The sequence below is a fragment of the Austrofundulus limnaeus genome, unplaced genomic scaffold (assembly GCF_001266775.1).
Source record: "Austrofundulus limnaeus strain Quisiro unplaced genomic scaffold, Austrofundulus_limnaeus-1.0 Scaffold487, whole genome shotgun sequence".
Lineage (NCBI taxonomy): Eukaryota > Metazoa > Chordata > Actinopteri > Cyprinodontiformes > Rivulidae > Austrofundulus > Austrofundulus limnaeus.
Window position 1 is genome coordinate 296,065 of NW_013952889.1, and position 6,785 is coordinate 302,849.

The 6,785-nt window shown below is 39.6% G+C and overlaps 1 protein-coding gene across 1 annotated transcript in view; it reads left to right on the forward strand.

The window, feature by feature from the left end:
• LOC106530036 (band 4.1-like protein 1) overlaps positions 1-6,785 on the forward strand; it is a gene marked incomplete at its 3' end in the record, with an annotated part of 169,718 nt that overhangs the window by 102,407 nt on the left and 60,526 nt on the right.

A 6,785-nucleotide genomic window follows, 5' to 3' on the forward strand; every position in this document is an offset into this window, starting at 1 on the left:
GCATTTACACATTTTTAATTGGGATTTGCATGTTTTGAACAAAGCTATTTTGCTTTGTTGATATTTTGTGCTGCAGGCAGTGTTGTATTTAGTGTAGAGCTGCAAGCATCAGARAAAAGGACCCAACAGATTACAAGAGAACATCACACTGAGAACTCACCAGAAAAGAACAGTTGACACAGTGTTCCACATTCCATCAGGAAGTGCAGTGAGCAAGTCTTCATCTCACCCACAGTATCTTTAGTTATTACTTGAGCTTTGGGAAACAAGGCAATTCACGTTTGTGTGAAAAGAGCCTGAAGGCACACATGAAAGAGGATAGAAGATAAGAATGTGAGGCTCGGTACAACATACAGTTCTGTCTGAACAGGTTGATCTTTTTTTTCCCCCCTGAAACAATTTTCCAGAATATTAGCAAAAATAATTTAAATCCAATTACTAGATTCCAAAGGTGACTGTGTCACATTATTTTTAAGCATTTTTGCACAGGCTCAGTTTTTCAGACCACACAAAATGACTGCAGAACCATATAAATTCAGAACATGATGAGTCTGTAAGGAACCACTCCCTCTGTGCATCATGCTGCATTTTATGTTCCATAGATAAGCCATGATGAAAGGTAAGAAAATGAAGAAATAACGTCTGATGTGGTTTTGTAGGATGGGAGAGTTTTTAAACTTCCAGAACATTGCTATAATTTTTATTTGTCTTTGAGCTGCGCCCTTCTTTACACGTCTCCACAGTGAGCAAACTCTCTTGAAGATTTTTGAAATTTTGAAGCCCTTTCAGTGGTGAAAGAAAAAGTCCACACTTTTACATATACTACTTGTCATTCTTTGGTAGAAGGTGACCTATGACCTTTTATGGTCAGAGGCTTTCAATTGCTAGTACACCAATGTGGGTGAAACTCCTATATTGGTTTTACGGCACCTGGCATTTCCAGGCGGTCTCCCATCCAAGTACTAAGTTTTATATTTGAGGACACAAAACAAATAATCTGTTTTTTATAAAAGATTCTAAAACTAATCAAATCTAACCTCAATTGTACAAAATGCTCAATGTAATCCACTATTTATTCATTATTATATTAATCTATGTCACTGTTTATTTAGCAAAAATAAAGCCAACATGGAAAATCTGTAGACAAACTAAGTCCAGCATTTCATTCAACAACTTGATGAAGATAATGATGGATGACTGATGTAGATTATCTGCTGTGTCTGAGCTCATCTTCCTGTTGCATCATGACCCACTTTGGTCCAAGCTTCAGCTGTTGGACTGATGGTGTCACATTTGCCTCTGAAATCCTTTGGTACAGAGATGTTCATGGTCAAGAATAGCTGCAAGATACCCATGTCTTCTGGACGAGGCAAAAATAATTAACATTTCACCACCATGCTTGACAATTGGTACGAGGTGTTCACGCTGATATGCTGTGCTTGATTTTTACCAAACATTCGGAGTAAACATCTACTTTGGTCTCATCTGTCTAAGCAGTGCTTCCTAACACTGGTCCTCAAGGCACACTGCCCTGCATGTTTTAGAAGTTTCCCTGCTTTGACACACCTGATTCAAATGACAGCAGTTCAATAAAAGCTTATTAATCGGTTGTCAATTGAAACCAGCTGTGTTGAAGCAGGGACACATCTAAAACTTGCAGGACAGAGGGCCTTGAGGATCAGGGTTGAAAAACACTGGTCTAAAGGATTTTCCAGAAATCATTCAGATGCAGCTTTGCAAACTCATGTTTGTTTCTGCTGTATTAATTTAGAAAAAAAATACTTTCCCCTACCGACTCTTCTAAACAAGCCACACTCATTAACCCTTTTTATGTTTGTCCTTTTAAGAACTTTAACATTTAACCTGCTAACTGAGGCCTGCTGAGTTGGATATGGAGCATGGCCTGACCTTGGGGTGAATTTGSCATTGCTGTATTATTTTAGTATTGAACAGAATTTACTTTGAATTTAACACAAACAAACGACAAAACTGACTTTTTTCCCTCTGATGATATCCCTTTACTCAGAACACTAACTGGGTGCCAGAAAATCCATAGTTGTTAAATGATGCAACCCATGTGCAGCCAAGGAGGGAATGGAAGAGCAATGGTATTATTTTATGTCCACACTCCTTGGGGTAGGTTTGCAGAAGTGCATAAAACTTTGACAGCGTGTTGACAATGGGTCTGGGGAACCTATAACTTGACTATCATCCTATACATTCAACATCTCTTTCAGCTCTGTGAAAAACATTCTGAAATACATTTGGGCCTCTTTCATACCACATCAATAACCAGAGGTGCACATAAGCAGTGCGCAGGTACACATGCGCGATCAAAAAAGGAAAAAGCGCACCAGATGGGATGTCACAAAGCTCCCTTGCATACTTGATTGTACCTGATTGTCTGTCAAAACAACAGCTAGCATGGCTCTAGAGTGTGACCAATTTGGTCGCAAAAGCGACCTGATTTCTTAAAAAAAAAAGAAGAATCCAGTGGCACTGGTGTGAATGGATCATTCGATGCACCAGAGCGGGACCCTGATATTAAGGCCCCTGATTAAATGGACACTGCCTTCAACAAATTAGATGAAGTCCGGAGCCGTTTTGTCCAATCAGAGCAGAGCAGGGTGGGACTTTCAGTGAGAGCAAGATTGGTTGAAGCAGCGGGCCGGCTTGAGTCGAGCTGCTGCAGCGATCAGTCCATACATCTCCTCCTCCACTCCTCCTGCACTTTGCTCCCGAACTACCAGAGACTTTGGTCTGTAAAACATAACTTTATATTAAATATGTGTTCAGAATGTTGTTATTGAACAGATCTGTCCAACTCTGTGTGAGTGACTGAACTCTCCTCCTGAGAGACTGCTGTATGAGCGCGTCACTGCACGCGCAGGCTGTCTGTGAGATTCACTGAGTTTTTCTAATTAAACCACATTAACTAACAGAACATTTGTTTGCCCCAAATTAAAGTAAAGATGATTCTCTGTTTAACACCCCAGTCAAAAATTATATATTTATTCAAAAAATAAAAACAACTTGCCATGTTCTCTAGGTGAAAGAGTTTGAAATCTTATTTTAATTTATCATAAAGATCCACAAATTTCATTCACAATTTTATAAAAAAAAACAAGGTTCTTGATGAGCTAAACTTGTTTATATTTAGGACCATACTGTGAAACAGCTTTTCTGGGATAAATGTAWTTTATTAAACAATCAAATATGAAGAATAAAAAAATTACATGAGCTGAAACCATCTACGGTAGATAATATAATATTTTTGAATAAAATAGTCTTTTAAAAAAGAAACCAGTTTAACAAATAAAACATTTGTATGTTTTAAGTTAGTTTGCTCTGTGCAAAAGACAAACAGTATTTGCTGCTTGGACTGGAGAGTGGAAAGCTGGTTTAACCAAGGCCAAAGATCCAGAAGACCTAACAGGAGCTGTCAATCTGAGGGACATGTTAGTCTAAAAGACATTTAACCATGAAATGTTCAGTTTGTGATGTTCATATGACACCCAGMCCCTCAGCCACTTAGGTAGTTTACAAAATTTATGCAGAGTAAAAGAATAAATAAAAAAAAACTTGTTGGACTGATTTGACATGATGTCCTGAGATGTTGCAGCTGATAGGAGTCATAAAACAGAACAGGGGGATGTTCGATGCCCTGACGCCCCTCTAGATAAATGTGTTAAATGAGTGAAGGAAAATATGAGCACCGAGCAACAACCCTAGGTTCTCCCCTGAGAACCAGACCAAACATTTTATGTGCAACCCTGTCAATCACTCATTCCAGTGGGGTTATTAAAGCTGTTTGTGTGTGAATGGTTCTTCCTGATTATTCATCCACACTCTCATCTGTGGCAGTCATGACCAGTGAAATGTAAGAAGCTCATGTTTATCATTTCTGAAAGTCCCTGATGCCTCCAGGCATTAGAAATAACAGTGCTGATTACACTTTTAAAGTATCCTCCTTGGCGACAGTGCCAAATTCATTGGTTAATTAGGTCTCTTCATTTTTGGTCAAGAAGGCAGGTAATGTATATCTTTTTGTTCTGTACAGCCCATGTCTCAWGCATTGTCAGGCCTGACTGGGCTGGTGTGCTCCATGGATCTATTTTGTGTTACATTCTGGTTAGCAGTCTTTTAGTGCTACTTAGTACCTGTTTAGGTTGTCGTTCTGGTGRCAACACTGCAATCAATATCTTACACCTAATGGTAAATTGCTTAAAATGGACAGCAGATAAAGCTAAGCAKTCGTTGAAGGATTACGTATTACTTGTTGTAATATTGCTGTGATGGATACCTTGAATTGAAGTGACATCAAAAATTTATCAGTTGAAGAAGTACATCATTACTTTCTGAGAGTTTAATTAAAATTCCTTCACTGGTTCATGAGATAATTAGCTAATGCTACAGGCAAACCAACACACACACAAGTTGTTTTTTTCTATCCTCGTGGGGACCTTGCATTGACATCTATTCATTTTCCAGGCATTTCTATAGCCTAACCCAGACCGTTTACCCTAAACCTAACCACCCCAGTACAAACATGACCCAAAATCTAGCCTAGTCAAACTTGAAATTAACCAAAATATTAAAAAACAAAACAAACAAAACCATTTATTAACTAAGCCTTGTCTGATGCAGGCTGTCTGAAGTGCTGCCACACAGGATTTCTTCTTTCAGTCCTTTCTTAAAACCATTAAAAATAAATAAATTCGTGATTTATTTTATCTAGTGTGAAATATTCTGGTTTTATTTGTATATTAATCAGATTAATATGTTTTTACATAAAAAACGACTGTTTTAATATCCCAGCATTTTGATGCAAAAAAAGCAACATGCCTAAATAAAACTGTCAGAGCAACTCAGAGAAACAGACACACACATCATCCATCTTGCTATATTAGTGAGGACTTCACACACACACACACGCAGCGCTCATAGTCTGCCTCAGTCTGCACTCGTTTTTTCACACCGGGCAAAAAATGCATTTCAACCAGCTGAAGTTAAGTTTAGAGCACAGTTTGAAATGTACACTGAAGGAAAACCTGCATCACAACTTTTATAGTGCGGTCAGAGCTAAGGTGATCTACAGCGTCTGTCTGCTGCACGGCGGCAGCTCTAACGTAACAGCGAGAAAGGACCGAGAGCTTTTTAATCCAGCAGGGAGAACAACAGTTCTTCTATGCCTCCTGTGAGCAGTTCCAGCATTTTAAAAAAGAAAAACAATGTGGACACGCTAATTACAACCAAAAGTAAAAACATGGCGGCGCTCCCATTCGAAGTGAGACAAACTCAGCTGTTCTCTCTACCACACACAGTCTGACACAGCGGACAGAAACAGCTAAAATTAGACAGTTAAAACACTTTAAAAGTTAATAACTCACCCTTATTGTTGTTGGCACTCTGTGGAGATTGTGCTGAGGCTGTCACTGTTAACAGTGAACACCAGAGGGCGCAATTAACAGCTTTCTTTGAGGCACCGAAATAAAGCACCGAAATTAGAGTTGTGTTTCGGTCTGTGTACTACCGTTTATGTTCACCCCGGTACCATACTGGAACCGAGTTTCGGTACCCAACCCTAGCGCTATCATGAGTCCTGCGTCATGCCAACAGTGAATCATTGTGAGACGATTCATGTGTGGGGTTGCCTCTCATCCAGAGGAGTGGGTTCACTCAACTTTTCCCCTACAAATACTGCCACAAACAAGGAATAGGATCAAAACATCCTCCAAGAGCAACTACTCCCAACAGACCAGGATCAATTTGGAGATGAACGATTTTTTTCCAGCATGATGGAGCACCATGTCAAAAGGCAAAAGGGATGACCAAGTGGGTTGATGAACAAAACATTGAAATTTTCGGTCCATGGCCAGGAAATTCCCTGGATCTCAGTTACATTGAGAACCTGTGGTCAATCTTCAAGAAGAGGGTGGACAAACTGAGTGGCTCGAGGTGAGTGTGTGTGTGCTGTCTCCTTCATGGTGTGGGCTGCAGGTTTTTTGTGGCGTTTTCGCTTTGCTGTGCCATCGTCCTACTCTTCGGCGGTGTGGTAGGTGCCGTGGCATGTCATGGTTGTGTGGCTGCCTGGATTGTACTGGGGGTATCAGTTTGTCTATGGGGTGGTTCTTGTGTTGGTGTTGGGATTGCCTGACRTTTTGTGTCTGGTATGACTTGTTGGCTGACTCAGTTAGTATGAGGTGTGTTTTGTTGTTTTGCAAGCCTGGTTGTGGCTGTAGTCTGATGGTGGGCTGAGGTTTGTGTTTGTTGGGTGAGTGAGTGAGGGAGCAGTGTGGTGTATCGGGGACTGTCAAGACGAAATAAAAAAAGAAACAGAAATGCAAAAACAATTGTCCTTGCTCTTGTCTGAAATATTATTGTTGAATAATAATACATTTGCAGTCCTACTGACCGACATGATGAGAACTTTTAGCAATCTCCAAATAATGCTCCACCATCCTCAAATACAAAAAGTAGAAGTTAAAGCACTTTTTCTTGCAACACCCCAGAGATATTAAGAAACAAGACAAAAATGGAATTACTTCATCTGTTTCCGTGGCAACTACTTGCTCCACAAAAAAGGTGCAGGAGAAGACAGTAAGTGTGAGAGTATAAAACTCTGTGTTGTTGTGTGTTAGGTGTGAATACAGTTATTCTTGGTCTATATTAAACTTCTGCAAATGAATACATCACAAACTAGTGTTGATAACATTCTAGATGGATAGCATCTTGTCAGTTCATTATACAGACTTTAATTCAAAACCCCTTTAAGGATGTTTTTT